Source organism: Leiobunum rupestre, chromosome 8, assembly GCF_980474605.1.
Source record: "Leiobunum rupestre chromosome 8, qqLeiRupe1.1.hap1, whole genome shotgun sequence".
NCBI lineage: Eukaryota > Metazoa > Arthropoda > Arachnida > Opiliones > Sclerosomatidae > Leiobunum > Leiobunum rupestre.
The window spans coordinates 30,021,352-30,041,439 of record NC_143391.1 but is presented as its reverse complement, the minus strand read 5'-3'; the positions used below and the strand labels follow the sequence as shown (position 1 = coordinate 30,041,439).

At 37.0% G+C, this 20,088-nt stretch overlaps 1 protein-coding gene across 1 annotated transcript in view; it reads left to right on the top strand.

Annotated features, from left to right (window-relative positions):
- Positions 1–20,088, top strand: part of OSCP1 (Organic solute carrier partner 1) — a 57,440-nt gene that overhangs the window by 15,704 nt on the left and 21,648 nt on the right. The gene's annotated exons all lie outside the window — the stretch shown is intronic.

Below are 20,088 nucleotides of genomic sequence, written 5' to 3'. Positions count from 1 at the left end.
GTCAAAACGCGATGGGGATAATACCATCCATTGAAGTAATACCCCCGCTTTCTACTATCTTTCCTTTGCCTCCCCCTCTTTTCGCGGATCCCCCCCCTCTCGGGAAGATCAGGAGAGAGAGAGAGGGAGGGGGACGGCTCGCGCGGCGGCATCCTTTGATCTTTTTTCCCTTCATCTTTTCGTTCGGCTTGAGAAATATTTTAAAAGTCTCTCAGTTTTCTCGACTCCATTAAAAACCATTCTTTATTTCGTCTCCCCCCCCCCCCTCCGCCCTGTTTTTCTTTCGCGTTATATTTTGGTTACCTTTGTAAACCCCCACCCCTCCCCCCCAACTCGGCTTTCCAGGGATGGAAACAATCAATTGACTTAATTGGTTATAATGAAGGTTAAGAAATAAGAGGTAAGGGGGGGGGGGGGGCAAGCGGGTTGCAAATTAGCTCAAATCGTTAATAATCTTTTATTTTAAATTAACGCCATTTACTTTTCATCTTTTCGCTGATGCGCGGTGGATAAAGAATTTTATAAACCTTTATTTTACCGTTTCCTAATAATTTAAATTTAAAATTTATTTTATTTTAGTGATTCTTAATCAGCTAGTTTCGATCGTCACACTGATATACTTAGAGATATAAAACAGGGTTCGTACACGACCTGGAAAACCTGGAAAACTCAGTAAATTTTAAAATGGTCCAAAAAAGTAAGGGAATTTTAAAATGACCCCAAAAAAGTAAGGGAATTTTAAAATGGTCCAAAATAGTAAGGGAATTTTAAAATGGTCCAAAAAAGTAAGGAAATTTTAAAATGGTCCAAAAAAGTAAAGGAATTTTAAAATGGTCCAAAAAAGTAAGGGAATTTTAAATGGTCCAAAAAAACCAGGCAAAGAAATTTTAGAAAGATGTATTAAAACTACATAATCAATATTTTTCAAGATTTTAACTCAAAACATTCATTTATTCAACAAAAATGGTCAGGGAAAACCTGAAAATGTCAGGGAATTATTTTCGGGAAATTTTGTACGAACCCTGTAAAAGTACAAACAATTTCGGTATTTTGGAAGTGTGATTATATTTTACCTCAAATTGTTACTTTTCGCGAAACAAATTTTAAGAAGAGCTGCCAACTTCTATTTATCTGCCAAATAAGAAGTCACGTGCTAAAATATAAGTATTGTTTTTATTAATTATTTAATACTCTTATATTAATTAGAAAATTATTAAGGCTACTTGTGCATAAATAATAAATAAAAACTTTTTAAAAGCAACGGTATTTTTTGTAAACCTGATGATGGCCTAACTCAATGTTCGTCGAGAAAAATACACCATTTAGGCCTAACCAAGCTGAAACTATAGTCGGTCTCCAATTTTTAAAATTTTATTTTGCACAATAAATACCGTTGGTTTTAAAAAGTTTTTATTTATTTACTCTTAAATTATATTGGAAAATTTGCATAATTATATGTTTACGCAATTATTCAACGGCGCTTGCTCGGTTTATTTGTAGTAATTTTCACTTTGATCATATAATATATATTTATGTATATATTATGTATAAAAATTTATATATATTTACAGGGTTCGTACAGAACCTGGATATCATGGAAAACCTGCATAATTAAGTCAGGGATAAATCAGGGATTTAAATAATTTCGTAGAAAGTCAGGGATTTTAGTTAGTCAACGAAACCACACATTAACAAAGAATTTTTGACCTAAACTAATAAAAACAAATGTCCAAAAATATAACCAAAAAAGTCAATAATATTGGCAAAAATTGGTCAGGGATAACCTGGAAAAGTCAGGGATTTTAGATCAGAAATTTTCATACGAACCCTGATTTACATATAAAAATTTATATATTTATGTATATATTATTTATAAAAAATTATATATATTTATGTATATATTACATATAAATATGTATATATATTTGTTTATATTATGTATAAAAATTTATATATTTATGTATATATTATATATAAAAATTTATATATTTATGTATATATATAAAAATTTATATATTTATGTATATATATAAAAATTTATATATTTATGTATATATATAAAAATTTATATATTTATGTATATATATAAAAATTTATATATTTATGTATTTATATATAAAAATTTATATATTTATGTATTTATATATAATATTTATTTTTATTTTGTAAGAATTAAATTCCCTCCCTTTAGACCAATGTTTTTCAACCTGTGTACCACGGAACCCTGGGGTTCCGCGAGATGGCTCCAGGGGTTCCGTGGAAACATTGAAAAAAAAAATATTAAAAGTTTAAAAACCTAAATAACAAATTTCTAATCTAGCTAATCTAGTCTATTCTACTTCATATTTGTGTTGTTTTGATTATTAAATTGATAATTCTGCATTTTGTTTATAAATAATTATAATATATTTCTTTATATTTAAAAAAATATCATTTAATTGAAATTTGGGCGTTTAGGCTTTCAAAAATTGATTTTCCAAACGCGGGGAGCTTTGCAGCCTTTGCCCACCTACCCCTGCAAAAATATTTCATTCCTAAAATTTCAGGGGTTCCGCGATTTCAATTCTGATAGCGAATGGTTCCGCGCAAAATAAAGGTTGAAAACCACTGCTTTAAACGAACATCACTTTGGATTTTTTCGAAAAAGAAAATCGGATATTTATTGCCGAGATAGTAGTATTGCCTCTACAATAGCGCTAGAGCTTGAAGCCCTATTTAGGACTTTTTTTCTCCTTCCAGAATACCTATCCATTTCTCTCGTTCTTTGGTCCGTAGCGATTTTGAGGGGGGTAATCGGAGAGGGAGAGAGAGAGAGGGGGGAAAACGGTCGGCGAGATCAAAGAAATCGCGGCTCGTGTTTACATAATAGTGTCTCCGACGACGTATAAGTTATAGGTCCGTGACAGGTTTCTGGGGATGCGTGTTTTACAGGGAATCTTCAGGTGTTTTTCAGTGTAGGCCGGAGCTCGGAATCGACGGCGGATGGGCTCTCTCCCTTTCACGCGCCGCGCGTCACTATATCATAAATCCCCCGATGCACCGGAGGAACAGGAGCTAATAAAGAGAGCGCTTTTGCTGCTATAAATAAAAGCCTCTCGCCCCCTCCCCCACTCGCTCGTCATCATTGGCGAAGTGTTATTAGTTTCTTAATGACGGCCCTGGGGTGCCCGAGACCGAACCCTCTTCCGTTTTAGCTTAGCAGTAGAAATCCTACCGAGATTAAGGAGGTTCTTAGGAAGTTGAATATTTTTTTGGGATAATGTTGCGAGGAGACTAAAGGATTTCGAGTATTTACAATATAAGTTTCTGAACAAGACATCTCTCTCCTTACGTCAAGCGAGAGGAAAAAATCTTTAAAATCGACTAATTTCAAATTATTATTCAAATGACTCAAAATAACATCCAAATTCTAATTTTTTATTTTTCATTTTGCTCCGTAATTCTTTCTCAATTTTTATTTTCAAGTTCAAATTATTATTCAAATGATACGAAATAACATCCAAATTAAAATTTTGCATTTTTATTCTCCTCCGTAATTCTTTCTCCATTTGGTTTTCAAATTCAAATTATGATTCAAACGACACGAAATTACATCCAAATTCAAATTTTACATTTTATTTTCATCCGTAATTCTTTCTCCATTTTTTTTTCAAATTCAAATGACACGAAATAACATCCAAATTCAAATTTTGCATTTTTATTCTCCTCCGTAATTCTTTCTAAATTTTGAAAAATTTGCTCCTTCTAATTATTTCTAATTTCTTACATTATTCACGTTTTCCCTTTTTGTGACTACCTATTGAAATTTCTCCAATTTCTTGGTTTTCTTTAAATAGTAGTATCTAAATTACGCTTGCCACCCTGATACTAATTGAAAATCTCATCGCGCGTTAAGTTTAAAACGTAAAAATAAGGTCATATTCCAATTTCCTCGTTCAAAACAATTTGTATTTTGCGCAATTTCTTCGTACGATTTCATATTCTTAATACGTAATTTCGTTTAAGGTTGTTTCGTTCGTAACTGGCGTACGATTCGCGATCGAAAAAAGCGCCGTTAAAAATCTCTCATTTTGTAATTTCCGCATCATGCGAGCGAGGAGGGATTCCTCTTTCCGGGAGCATGTTCGACCCTTCGAAGCGCGGCGCGTGTTCGTCCTACGCTTCTCGAATGCCTAATTAGGCGACTGCGAGAATTCCCGCGCCGGATTGACCAGGCGTCGAAGATGAATGCGTGGACCTCTTTCGGTCTTTCGTACCTGATTTTCGCCAAAACTCCCCTCTGCTTCGGGCGATCGCTTTTCCAGCGGCGTAGCGACAAAGGCTTTGGTCCCATTCGACCGAAATCCCATTCGTTCGAAAACGATTTAACATTGAGTCCCAATCGATCGAAAATACCCCAATTGTGCGGTTTACAGCCCAATTTTGCACATTTATATTATTTTTTTATAGTACATCAAATTTTGTTTTTATGAGACGTTTTTTAAATAGGTTTACTTCTTATATAAATAAGTGTTGATAGTCTTATTGGAGCCAGTTAGCTAAAATGGAGAAAATAGCTCACAAAGGAGGGTTCGAATGAAGAAGTCGCGTTAGCCTTACTCGACGCAATTGCTACAAATTTAACCATTCACATTAAAAAATGAAATTGTTCGAATTATTGTATTCTTGATATAAATAACAAGTTGGCAAGCCAAAATATACCTCTCCTCGGAAGAATTGTCCCTAGTGGTATTAATTTCGAGATAACCCTTAAAGATATATCTCCGCAATTTGGAGTTATTTGTTAAAAATGTTATCCCAGTTCTATCCCGCCCGGTGTAAAATTTTAATTATAATTAAAATAATTGAGACGAAACGACCAATTTTAATTTATTCAGAATATCATAAGTTAAGCAGTTACAACAGTGAGTTAGACGTACTATACCAATGCACAATTGAATTAAACCCTTTTTACAGTACAAGTTTGTCAGTTAAATATAATACAAAGCAAATTTTAATGAAAGAAATATCTACAGAGGGTATTATAACGACCGTTCGCTTTTTGGTTTATAATTTTAACGGAATCGGGCCGATTTTAATTAAACGATAGTTTATCGAAATTTTGTTAAAAGAATATTCCCTAAGGCCGCGGGATAAATTTACGAGAATAATTTCCCGTCGCCGTTATATCGAAAATTTATTTGATTCGGGATTGCCAGAACTGTAATGTTGTGGGCTAGTGATTAGAAAATAAATGTTTATTTTTATTCAGAACAGTTTATGGAACGTTCTAGATTTAACTTTCATCAATGACACAACAATATATATCCCTTCTACGTAATTGTACAGAACTGGTACTCAAGTGTCTAAGACTAGATTTGTCTTAGTTCATCGTGATTGAAACATAAACCAAAACACACTTACACTTAAGTAAATATCATAAATTATACTGAGTAATTTTAACTAAATTCAAACTACCTAACTATAAACTCTGGCTTAATTAACAGCTGAGAGCTGTTCGCTACTAATTACTTCCAATCTACTTAATTACCCTCACAGGTTGAATTGATAATTTCAAGGGTATAATTAGGTTATTCCAATTCAAAAATAATAACAATCAATTTTATCTTACAGCTGACTTGAGTTAGTTCACAATTACTTAAACACTTTCAGTTTTAGACACGCACTGTTCTTACACTGAAGTCCATTCACTCACGTTCCAAACGCGAAACACAATTTAACTCTTTTCTTGACCGAAGACCGAATATACTAATTAAAACCGCAAAGTTACCTCATAACGTTTGACCGACACCAGGACCCCGTCCTGAAGTAGTTCGTCTGACAGCCAAGAACTAAGAAAGACTAAATCTTCTATATTGACGGAAACGGCCTTATATAACTGTTATTTTGTGTTTTTTTTCTAACGTCGAGATTTGACTAAAGTTCGAAAAATTGAAGAGATTATATTTTTTACCCGGTTTGATTGATAGTTCTCCACACGGTGGCGCTATATTATTACTTTGATATAGTTTCCGCGGAAGTTTTGAATAATTATCCTTTTTCTAAGCGATATTAAAAGGTAACAATGAACTACTTTTTGTGTTTTAACGAAATTTTTTAAGAATTTAACAAAAATTTAAAACAAAACAAAAAACTGTACCAAAGAATAAACAAACAAAGTTCAATAAACAATATATACAGATATTGTATTAATCCATTTAGTAAAAAAACCCGCCTTATCATAATTGTTCCTTTACTTTAATATTTTCCCTAAGGAAGTCAATGACTCGGCGGTGAACTATCCGCATTGTTTCAACGCGACCCGAGTTCAATTCCTGATCACGATCAAATTTTACATTAAAATACTAAAATATTTAATTAAATATAAGATTAATATAATCTATAAATATTTAATTAAATATAAGATTAATATAATCTATAAATATTTAATTAAATATAAGATTAATATAATCTATAAATATTTAATTAAATATAAGATTAATATAATTTATAAATATTTAATTAAATATAAGATTAATATAATTTATAAATATTTAATTAAATATAAGATTAATATAATTTATAAATATTTAATTAAATATAAGATTAATTTAATTTATAAATATTTAATTAAATATAAGATTAATTTAATTTATAAATATTTAATTAAATATAAGATTAATTTAATTTATAAATATTTAAAATGATGTCGAATAAATTATAGTACCTAACGTTATAACTTTGTAAAGGACATTCGCCAAAGCTGTTTTTTAGAAAAACACCGTAAATTAACAAGCGTTGGTGGCTGAGTGGTTAGAGTACATCTCTTGCACGAGGCAAACCCGGGTCCGATTCCCGGCCGCCGCCAAAAAATCGCAAATTGATTCTAAGACGAATACCGTGTACAACTGGTAGAAACCCTGCCATTGGACGTTGAGAGGTAGCATTGCACTCGGTCCGTCCCAAAGTCATTAAGAAGAAGTTGGAGAGAAAACGCCCATATAAACACAACTGACTCAACATGCACAACCATCAGAACACAAACACAACAAATTCAACACTCACAACCTACGCATAAACATTACAAAAACGTAATACACCAAACCGTCACGACGGTGAGCGAAAAAACACCATCCAAACTAAACCGCAAATGAATCCGTTAACGCTCACCGTCACACGGTGGTTTTGCCAACCCTTCGAGAAACTGCGAACGCAGTGATTACACTTTGCATGACAGACAGACCCACAGACCCACAGACAGACACGGTGGTTGTATAACCCCTCCTAGGGGACTGTGTCCCCTCGGAGAGGTAAAAACTGTGCTGTGGTAACCGTGTTAATTTTCCGGAAAAATTAATTGCGGAAAATTTTCCGAAATTAAAAATTTAAACATTTATTTTTCATGGTTATTATTCTAGACTAGTCTAGCTGTTTAATTTTACTTTTGGATTCGACAAAATAGGGCGAAAATGCCGCGAAATTTAAATTTGTGAACCATATTAGACTAATCATGGAATGAAAACCTTTGTTTTTCTTTTCTTCAGAAAAATACGGAAACTTTTCCAGAAAAAGGCCTCGTTAATTTTCCGACTTACAACTCTAAATTATTCATTCTGATTATAAAATCGAATAACGCGGGCTTAGCAATGTTTATCTGCATTCGTCTTAGATTAAAGTTTAATCTACCGCGTTTAATCATTAAATCGAGGCTTAAGACTGGACAAGATTCACCGCGTTAAAATTTTCACCTACTTTAAAGATGCATTGTGAACAAACCAATGGATGAAAAGTTATGAAACTAGCTTTTAAATAAACCTTGAAACTTATATCAAGTCATATTTAAAATTCGCGAAATGTGTTAATATCGTTCCGAATTACAACCTACTTTCTAAAATCTCATTTTGCTTTTTAATACGGGGGCTGACAACGCAAACTTTACCTAGACTAGCAGCTGTTCGATTATCTACATGACACGTTAAAAATATTATTTTTGAATGTTATAAAGCTATAAACGATTTTTCAAGACGATTTCATATTACATTTAAGTTCATATAAACGGGAAAAATTGTCAGTGTAATATTTCTTATATCATTTACTAGGTTAATTAACGTTTAATTATCGCCAACTTTACATTAATTTCAATAGGGCGGGGAAAAAACTTTTAACCAAGTTTCGCGCGACCTCGCCACGATAGGCGCTGCGTGTCATTTTCTTTTGAAACCGACAAAGCCTATAGCATCTATTACCTCGTTTACTAAATTTAGGTCGTGAAAATTTTAATTTTTTCAACTGCTTCTCAGTTTACCAATTTGGCCAAATATTTTACTTAGGGGTGAAGAGTCATTCGCCAAAACGATCAACATGCAGGGCTGGAAAGAACCTGTCAGACTGGCTTAAGCCAGTTAAAACAACTTTTTTTTATTAAAAACATATTGAGAAACGAATTAGAAATATTTAAAATTTAAAATACTATTTATTTCAAATAAAAAATGCAGAATATAATATTCTGCATTTTTATTCCAAAACCACACTAAAACTTAACCTTCACTTTTTGTCGTCTGCTACGTCGTCTTACGAAGTAATGAGGGCTAGATATAAGCAATTAGGGTATCTTAAAATTAATTTTTCACGTGACAATACACCGCCATGTTCGGGTATAAAAGCAGGTAATTAAGCCTGCGATACCTCACAATGTAAAGGTACTGTCACGCGCAAAAACGTAATTTTGAAATCGCCGAATCGGTCAATTTGAGCATTTTCGAAGTAATGAGGGCTAGATATAAAAAATTTAAGCATTTTTTTATTAGTGGTTTAAACCGAATTTTTTTATTTAAAAAAAGCCATTTTTTTCAACCCTGAAAACGGAAGCCAAGGTACCACCGACTTAGGGTATTTCATCCATTTAAAATCGCTCTTAAGTTGCATCGTGTTTAGTTTCAACGTTGTTCTCATCATCTCTAAAGAGTGTCACGCCTTTTACGTCATCACACCCCGAGCGTATTTCTCTAGTAAATCTCGAACTCTCGGACTGATGGACGATATGTAGATCGTGTAGGAGGTGTCGGAAGGCCATTGCGTAAAGCAGAGGCCATCGATGAACTGATTTCAACGACGTCTTCGATACGCGGGGCTATATTCGGGGCCTTCAACTGCTGAAATAATGGCCATGCTGGAAAATGGGGAGGATGGGGTCACGACCAAAAATATGCCGAGTGAAACCGCGGCTTGTTTGCCAGAAAAATGACCCGCGGCTCCCTTTGAAGTTCGATAGCTAAGTCCCATCCCCCCTTTTCCCCGCCTCTCGCTGCCAAGGAAAATGATACCCCCCTCCCATCCATTCCCGTCGATGGACCCAACTGAAGAATGTTTTTCCACCTCCCGAAAAGTACTCTGTGACATCATGAACTGCGGGTGTTGTGTCAGAGCCTCGGAAGATGCGCGGAAGGCCACTCTCTCCCTCGTTCCGATTCCAGCCGTAATGCGTTTCCTAAATCTTCTTTTTTTCCGCGCTTTCTGACAAGAAAAAAAAAAGAGAAATTATAGCCGACGCTTTTTTCCTTTCCTTCGGAGGAGACGAAATCCGAGCGCACCAACACCTGTTACGTCGAACTCGCTCCTAGAAGAAAAAGACCCGCTCCTCTTTTCTTGATCAGATTGATTTACGTCGCGAGAAGGTGTAATGCCCAAATATTAATTTTTGGAGTATATTGCTCTTTCGTTAAGTTTTCTTAGTAACAATTATCCCACTCACGCTTCTCCTCCCTTAAGTTTCGTTTAAAATATCTTTCCTGAGTTTGAATGCTGGCCGTTCTTTCTGACGATTGTTATATTCTCAATTGGCCTCCGCGAAGGTGCCCCCGGGCACTGTAGCAGAGTCGTCCTTTGTTATAAGCCACCCGTTCCCAAATGTTAGTCCCATAAAGTTCCGTATCTTCTTTATTCATTTTGAACTCATATTCCAAGAATTGAGAATTTCCATAAAACCAGTAATGTGTAAATTAAAGCATCGGTATCGAGGCTTTCATGTTAGAAAGTATTTTTGTTATATTGCTTTTAGATATTGAATGTGTCAAAGTTAAAGATGTTATTTATGGTCTCTGACCTTGGATCTTGCGCGTAGTGTGCGGGACTTGACGACAACCTGTAATGTGTAAAATGTGGCATCGGAATCGATGCTTTCGTGTTAAAAAGTATTTTTGTTATATTGCTTTTAAAAATTGAATGTGTCAAAGTTAAAGATATTATTTATGGTCTCTGACCTTGGATCTTGCGCGTGGGGTGCGGGACTGAACAAGTTCCAGTGAAAGTGTCCTGACCTCTGACCCTGGGGGTCATCAAGACTCAGTGCCCCTTGGTCACTAAAACTTAGTACATCCCACCTCGGTCTATTGGGCGATTTAAATATGGACGCCAATAGGTTATTGGTTCCAAGTGACGCTATTATCCGACCCGGATGAAATAGGTCACATGCCCCTGTGGTTAAAACCAGAAGACAGTGGTATTTGGGCCATCTTCTCTCAGAGGTCTCGGCCCTAGTGAGACTGAGCTTTCAGCTCGGGTGGTCAAAGCAAAGAAGAAGTCTCCGGTTCGCGATAACGTGATCCCACGAACATCGCCCCAGGATGACAACTTCGTTGGACTTTGCTTAATCACTTAAGTATCAGTTTAATATCTTAACATATAAAGGCGATTCGTCGCTACTTCTACACTAACCACCAAATATGGTGAACAGTGCGTGAAGAATTTTATTCAAATGGTACTAAGGTACTAGAAACTTTCAATGGCCTTTGGGCGTAGAACATTGTCATGTAAATAAAGTAATTGACCCTTCTGGTCATCTTTCTAAGAAAAGGATTAATTTGTTGTAATGATTTATAATAAAAAGTACTGCTACTTCATGGAATTTAAAAAATGATTTTATTAAAATAAAATGATCGGGATCTTTCGGACCGTAGAATATTGTAGCAGCTGACGAAGGACTACGGTCCGAAAGCTCCCGATCATTTTATTTTAATAAAATCATTTTTTAAATTCCATGAAGTAGCAGTACTTTTTATTATAAATCATTACAACAAATTGAAATAGAACCATGGAACAAAATTTTAAAATTCAAGAAAAGGATTAATTACCTTTTCAATAAGCCTCTGGCATTAAACCTTTGGTTTATATTTGAAATAGATCTCCGGTCTCACTTTTAATTTAGTGTTTGATAATTTTATTAAGGAATTTGCGCCATTTCTTGTGTTGTATAAAATTACAGTTATATTCTTGAAATCAATATTAAACTTATCCACATGTGGCAATTCTCAATGAGTAAATAGTTCATTACCTTAGAATTTAAGCCGAAACACATCCCTAAACATTAATGAGCCAATTATCGGTATATATCTCGCTAACCCCAATAGTGACAGTTACGCGAGTGTCCGGGACAAAAATTATTTGTTAATGGGATCTGTGCAAATTTATATTGATTATCCTCCTCTTATTTCAACGCGTAGAAAACCCTGCTAAAAAAGGGCTTCGCGAGAAAATTGCGCCGGAGTTTAGTGACGGGGTAAGGGGGCAGTCTATTCTATTATTTAAATGACGTCACTTCAAAGTTACCAATAGCGATTTAGCGTAAACGTCTTCTCACCGGACTCTCGCGTTTGGCTCTAGGGACCGTACTGGAATTTTTATATCAATTACTTGTAAGACGCCAGAGTCACGAGCGATTCCCTCCATTACCTTCGAAGCGATGGTCTAAAATCATCGCGGTACCGTAGCCCCGGGTCGATTAAAACTCCTGACTACGCCACTGGATCAGTATGTGTGCCCGATGGCAAGTGGGAACTGTGGCCGAGGGGCTAACCACTCTTAGAAAGTCTGTACACCGGATTACACTTAGATTAGCACTGCCAAAGACAGGGACTTCAAAGATTACGCGTAATCCCATTAGTACAGTCAAAGGTACGGCTCTGTACACCGATTACGCGGAGTGATCAGCCCCTCGACTGTGGCCCATCGTAGATATTAGACATTATTCAAACTAAATAATAGCGTATTACTTCTGGGTGGACCCCTTGGTCTAATGGCAACTAATATTTTTGCTCACAGTCCGCTACTGTGTTTGAACGGGGTCGGCGCTCGTAATTAGTTACCTTAGTTTACTTTAGCAGCGAGGTAGGAAACTCGTTTGAAATGGTCCATTGATCGGCCAACAATCTCGTAGCGTTGACGACGTCTAAAACAAGATGGCGGCGTCCAGTGTTAATCGAAGGCGAGTGCCTCTGCGGAGATGCATTGTCTTTTTTTCTCAGGATTCTTAACGATAAGGCGCTGAAGAGTACTTGTATCTCTTCTCGCACATTCTCGAGAACTTAAGTAGAATGTGAATAAGTTTGGGAGTGTATTGTATCTTGGGCGATGCGACGAGGAGGCTTCGGAGGAGAGTTGATAGAAAGCCAAACCAGAATGGATAAGGAATCTCTTTTCAATTTTTCATTCCGCTGCCTGCACGCTTCTAATGTTAGCTTCACCCGACGTTGTTCTTACGTTAATTACACAATTAAAAGTATCTCGCGCCCGAAAGGCCATTGCTTCCGACGAAAACTCCGCGTATATTTAAATAGATTATGTAGGGGTTTCGAACTGAGTTAAAGCTGCCACAGTATGAACTGGTCCTTTTAAAAAAACCTTCGATAAATAAATATTAATTGTAGGCATCTCAGTTACAGAAAATATCTGAAAATATAGGCTTACGAAATTATTTCTCGGAATATTTCGTTTAAATATTGGATTCATAAAATTTGACAAGAAAACACTCATTTGATAGCTTCTATATTAAATAGTTCAAAGTCGGATAGAGTTACGTAACGTTACGGGGACACCCCCAAACTAATCGACTTAATTTAATTGAGATTTACTTTTTGTGACCTCGAAAAACTATAGCAACCGTATCTAAGGAAATAGGTAAACACGAGAAAAATTAACTTACACTATTTAGATCTAGAATTGCTTCGAAAATATTTTAAATAATATTTAGAAAAATCATAGGTATACTCTGCTAACTCTGAACTGGAAAAGATGGATTTGCGATGGACGCTGAAAGTACTGGTTGATTAATAATTTTAACTTTTAAGTTAGCCATTTCCATCGTAGGCTGAATATAACTATCAGTGGCTTGCTCTTTCTTAGCCATTCCAAATTACCCAACGTAGCTAGAGTTATACCCAAGGTTTGTTCGTCGTTAGCCAACCGAAGAGCCTTTTTGAAAATTTAATTTTTTTCAAGTTTGATAGATTTTGATGGGAGAGTTAATTTAGTATGTTCCTAATACCATATGTAACATAATTACTCATAAGTATGCTACTAGCTCTATTTCTTCACTAACAGTTTGTTTCACAGATATTGCGTCATCTTAATATTTGACGTCATATTTGACGTCATATTTGATGTCATATTTGATGTCATATTTGATATCATCGTATCTCAAATGTCGATTATGCCGTCGCAGAATTGGCTCTACGTCTGATAAAACGACGGCCATTATTTTAGTAACCAAACCGGTTTGAACAACCAAGGCTTAGGAGCTAAAATTAACTACACTGTAGTGTCAAGTTCTGTTAATGTAATTAATTTGCAAATTAATGAAGTTCTCGGAGACTCACGTTCTAAAATGAATTTGCATTGTCAAATAAAAGAAGAAGGTTTATTGGAAAAAATAGTTGAAATTCAGGTTTAGCTTTTCTGGCGCAGATTCTTTTGAGCCTAGGCCTAATTCTTCTAGGCTTGTTATGGGTTTTAATAACGCTGGTGGAATATCCCACTTCGACGAATTGTTCCATTTTCGGAAAGCGATCACTTATTGGTCATTTCCCCCAACCTTTATTTTTCTAAACTACTCATTATTTAGCTTCATCCGCACAAACCGAGCGAGTTTATAAATTTCAATAAAGCTACATTGGGCTGACTAAAATTCCGACGCAAAAAATTCCTTCTCAATTTAGAGGTTTTCCATTGGCTTAAATACATTTTTTAGTAGCCAAAAGTTAGACTCCCAAAATTACTAGGATGAATTAAAAGGCTAAAATCTAACGTAGTCCTCCTTTATACTGGTTCGTGATGAAACAAACCGTTAGTGAAGATTTTTGAATGGAATAAATGAGTAATTATGTTACATATGCTAATACAGTTAAGAATTGACTTCGCCGAAGTAAATTTTATTTAGGGAGTACGTCAAGAATACGCGTAGTACGCCAAGAGTAAGTCGATTGCGTATAAAGTAATGGCAGTGCTACGTCACACGACGTCACCCATGCTTTTTCCTATTCATAAAAAATTCACGCCCACAATGGCGGCCATGGCCAAAGCTACGGAGTGCTATTACTCTAAAGTAAGCGAACAGTACGCGAAATTACGCGGAAAACGTATAGAGATTAATCGAAGGATACTTAGAGATTACGTGGAGTACGTAGATTAGCTTAGCCGAGTACTAGATATTACGCGAATAGTACGCGAAGTCAGGGTCGTAGGAAAGTTTTTGAGTTTGGGGGGTACATTGCGAGCCTCACATGCCTCCACAATATATGATATTATAACAGTGGACAAAAATTTGGAAATTTTACTTCAATTTGACCAAAAATTGAAAGTTGAATTTGAATTCGCTAGGGCCCCAAGATTCTGGAGGGCCCCATTTTTCAAATTGTGAAATGCAAAAGAAATTTTAATAAAAAAAAATATATTTAACATTGCTTGAAAGTCCTAAACGTCGTATTTAGTCGCGTCTATAGACAGGGTAAATCTAAAACGAATAAAGACTTTTGGTTGTTAGTATTTTTAAATTCAGAATAAGCTCTTTCTTTAGTAACCTTTAGTAGGACAAGTGAAACTATTTGAGCCGATAGTGGTAGATTAGAGCGACGATGGACTGGAGGCTAGAAACTTGGGTGGAGTTACAGGGGATCGCCCATTGCTTTGCCCAGGGGCCTCCAATTAGGTAAAGACGGCCCTGTAAACGCCTCGCGAAAAACACTTCATGAATGAATGAGTGAATGAATGAATGAATGATTATTTTAATTACCTTCCAAAAATACAATGGTCCCTTTTAAAACAGGGAGGAGATCATATGACTCGCAGGTGCAGAGTAGATTAAAATTTATTAAATTTTAAAATACAGAATAATGAGAATATACAGGGTTTTTCAAAAGAGAATGCAAAAATTTGAAGGAGTTGTAGGGGGTGAGTTGAGAAGTATGCCTGTTCTTTTCCCATTTTCCTACGATGAGTTAAAAGAGCGCCAGAGAGCTTCAAAGTGTGGCCTACTAGCCCCTGGAAGTGAGCTGCAACTAGCGCCACACCAAGCGGCAGGGAAACGCGAATATAAGCTAGGTTTGGGTTCGTGTGATAGGTAAAAATGGACTTTTTAACAAATCGAGGTAACCAGCGTAAAAAAGGTAACTTAAACAGTATTTAAAGTCCCTGCTGCTTGGTTTGCGCTCGTTGCAGCCTACTTCCAGGGGCTAGTAGGCCACACTTTGAAGCTCTCTGGCGCTCTTTTAACCCATCGCAGGAAAATGGGGAAAAAACTGGTATACTTCTCAACTCACCTACTACAACTCCTAAAATTTTTTACATAACCTTTTGAAACACCCTATATATTATAACCAAAAATGAATAAAAAAAATATGGATTTAATTTATGTAGTATTTATCTACTGTGAGCTTTTCCCACAGATGGCGCCTAGTGTAGGGAGCTGTTGGCTCGATCTCGTGGCATGCAGGGCTTGCCACCACCCTCCTACGCATTGTAACCCGGCCACCTGTATTAATGGCTTCAAAAGTCGCTTGACGACTTAGGCCTAAGGTGGTGCCTTGGGTATTAGCCTAGCTGATTATATTATTATTATTATTATATAGAGAAAAAAAGGTGTAATCCTGGACCAAGAATGTAAGGGGATTCACTGTTCCCGATATTTTGACACGGTAGACGTGGCCTAAATCGGAAGGCTTACTGAGGTATACCAGCCGCGAAAATGGGGAAAAAACTGGTATACTTCTCAACTCACCCCCTACAACTCCTAAAAAAATTTGCAAAACCTTTTGAAACACAAATATTTACAAAATAAATTAATTATTAATTAATTAACGCAGGTTTGCCAAATTTGTAAGTTTTTTGTTCTAAAAGGTATTCGAGGTAAAGCTTCCGACCAGGGGCACTTAATAAAGCTATTTAAATCCCCGTCTCTTTGTCGCTTAAAATGGAGAAGGGGGGGGGGGGCTTTGAGAGAGACAACGGTTTGTCACGCCTCTATCGTAACGCGCAATCTGGCGAACAAGGAGAAAGGTTTATTTAATAAAATCTCGCTATATGATAAGAGGCTGAAGAGATTTTCGAAATTGGCGCGTCGAGAACAAAGAGGGCCGCCGCCTGAAAAGCGACACTTGGGTTCGGCGTCCACTTGCCTTCGACATCGGTGTCGTCAAGGGTAAAAAATTAAAAACGAGGCCTTGATACCCTTCGGATAAACGCCGTTCTCTATATAATCGCTGTAAACGTAATAAAAATTCGCTCAAGTTTTATTTGTCTGGGGCTAAATATCTTGACCGCGCCACGAATACGAACCGAAACCCAAAGGCGTTGCCACTTAAGCGAAAGAGGGGGGGGGGGATGGCGCCACGGAAATTCCCTTTTGTTGAACCCCAAAAGTTCAAAGTATATATCAGTATTAGTGGAGCGAGTCTGCCCCCCGCCCTCCCCACCCGAGATATCAAACAAAGCGAGCCGACGGATTGGACCTAGCCACAGCAACCCCTTCCATACCCCCCACCTCTCAAATCTTGGTAAATACGTAAAAAAGATGGACCCTTAAAAATGTACCAAAGGCACCGACGATTTCGTGTTCAATGGAATTCTATTTAATCCTTATTTGGCTGTGATTAAGAATAAGGATTTTCCCGATGGGCTAATCACATACTTTCAATATGTACACCGATTACACTCGTATGAGATAAACAGGGCTCGTATACATGATCTGGAAAAGCTGGAAAAAAAAGTCGGGGAAATTGAAAATGTTTCCAAAAAGTCAAGGAAATTGAAAATGCTTCCAAAACGTCAGGGAGTTTGAAAATAACCCCAATAAACCAGGAAAATAAATTTTTGAAAGATGTATTAAATATGCAAGTGAAATATTTGGCAAGATTTTACCTCAAACCATTCATTTATTCAAAAAAAATGGTCAGGGAAATTTTTTTTAAATTGGTCAAGGAAAACCCTCAGTGCCGTATTTACCCATGGCAGGGCCCCTAGGCTTCGAGTTTCTTTGAGCCCCTCCACCTGCCCCTAGTGGTACATAAATAATAATAATAAAGGCACCACCCTAAGCCCAAATCACGTAGGGACTTTTATTGCTTTTAATTCTATACGAAGAAATTTTATAATTGAAGTTTTTCATACTCATAAACCAAGTTCGTAGGCCCTGGGCCGGGTTAAATTGCATAGGGCACAGGCCCTACAAGAGGGGGCAGGGGACCGGTACAAATTACCGGGGCCCGAGCTGCTAGGGGGCCCGTGTGCGTGTTGTCTAAGGGCCTATGCATCCTAGGGGCCCGGGTATCGATAAGAGAGTTATGATTCTCTTGAGTTTCGTCCCCAAATCGCATCTTTGAATGTGATTGTCTTAATCCGGATTCAAGCTGTGATAAAAAGGAATATTACACTAAGTCTGAATTGAACTTTGTATTATTATATTACAATTAAAAAAAATTATATATACACTTTGTCAATGGTCTGGGGACCGCGCCCGCTCTCAACGGCCTGATAGGGCATCCTGTGACGACCATTTTTGAGGCACATGTTAGATTAGGGGAACAAGGTAGATTAAAATAACTTTTAGTTAAATCGTAAATATATTTATTCAAATTCTTTCTCTTTCAAATGATCCCCATGTGTATCCGTTTCCCGCGTTCCCTCTCCATTCTTTTGACGTTGGCCGTCAAAGGTTTGGGTAGGACTGTGTGAACCAGCTGTTCTTAGCCGAGCCCCTTTTACTTTGTAATGGCTATGTACCGAAGGCCCATTGTCGCCTTGGGGTCCATGGTGGTTTATGGCCAAAAGCTACCGTACCGCCTCCTACTCGCGAACCCCAATAGTGACGTTATACGAGTATCCCCAGATCCAAACCCATTGTAGCCCGGTCAACAGAGTTGCCAGATGTACGATCCGGGTTGTAATTGTACGATAATTGAACCCGCGGTACGATATACGATCCGAAGGCTGGATCGTACGGCCAAAATACGATCTTACGAGAAAATACGATCCAAAGTACGATCCGTGTAAAAACTGTTTTCTTTGACCGGACACCTTTATTAATCATTAAATATTGTATCTTTAGCAATACAATCTTCCAATACCCGCTCTTGCGGTTTGCTGGGGGCGTGGTAATTGTCGCCACGAAACGGAAAAATTAACAAAATATTTTCTCACGTGTTTTTTTTCGTACATAAAAGTGAGCTAAATTATACGTCATAATAGGTTTAACAAACTGTTTTTTTTTATCTTTAAATATCTTTTGGGCTTAAGGGATTTGTTTTCAGCCGTACGATCCTTCTTAATCTAGTACGATCCAAATCGAAACTCGGTACGATAATCCAGCGCTTGGAACCTGGCAACCCTGCCGGTCAAAAGCTGTCCTTCCGGCTAGGAGCAGCGGGTGAGCCGAGTTTTGGTCAAGTGGGAAAGAATTGTCTACAATCCACGTGCTCGTTGTGGTGGGCTCCTATTCTTCAGCCTAGTCAGCCTTATCGACAATGCGGCACTGCAAACCTTGATCAAGTACAACCTTAGATCAGCGGTTCCCAAATGGTGTTCCGCGGAACCCTAGGGTTCCGAGAATTCGCAGCGCGGCCATCTTTGTTTGTATCAAGAGTCTTTTAAGATAAGTAAAAAAATTAGTTGGGGTTCCACCAGAATTAGGTGGATAATTTAGGGTTCCATAGCAAAATAAATTTGGGAACCGCTGCCTTAGATAATGCTAAATGTGTAATCGATTACGTAATTACTTTAGAACTAACTACTTTTAAATTACTGATCAGCCAGTCCTCGGTATTTCTCGCCTTAATATTTGCAATATTGTGACGTTCTAAACGCCATTTGAGAATGTTGCGTATTCCCACGTATACCGGTTCGTGGTAAATTTCCAGCTTTTGGGAAGAGATGTCAAGAAAGCGAATCCTTCCGAGGCACGCGTAATAGTTTCCTATATTTTCTTGGCCAATGTTTTCCGCCCGAAGCCAAAATTAGCCGCGTTCACACTTGACACTTTGGAAACGTTTTGAAACGGTTTCGAAAGATCAAATTGTAAAGTTTTGGTGTCGAATGTATTTATCGTATGCTTATTAATTAAGTTGTCACCGAAAAGGTTCAAATTGAGCTTTCGAAACCGTTTCCAACGCGTGTAGTGTGAACGCGCGTATAAGAGAGACGCCTATCGGATGACCAAAAAATTCCAAATATTTCAACCTCGGCATTCTCTCGGGATGCATTTAGGCGACGGATCGTTTAGAAAACAGCCTATAATACATAATACGACCGCGTAAGAACTAACGTAGCGTCGCTTCCTATCAGCCGTCCGAGGTTAAGCGCATCTCTATCGAATAGCGTACGCGAACGTCAAAGTAAAGCGAGCGACCGTTTCTAAACTCGACGCGTACCTATCTCTCTGGGTTTTTTTATTTTTCGCCCAGAGAGTAAAATTAAATGACAATAAAAAGAAAGCGATAAGAAATGCTGTCGCACGCGTTTCGAGGCGGGAAGGCGGAGAGCGGCGCATGGTGGTAATTTTTGAAATTACAAGGCTCGGCTCGAGAAAGGCTCGCGGCGATAGGTTTTGCGGTTCGCGAACGGAAGAAAAAGAGGAAAGGCTACGATCTGGCGTTTATCGCCGTAATGTATTCCGAAATCTATCTACAAATTCTATGACGGAAGGCGTTTTGAAGTTTTTGCCGCTTTTAATTTATTCTTGAGAGGATCGTTAAATATTTTATAAATTGTGTATAATTATTTTGATTGGATTTTAATATTTTGTTTAAATTAGTTTGGCGAATTTAAAGTGTATAATTTGTCAGAGTTGCC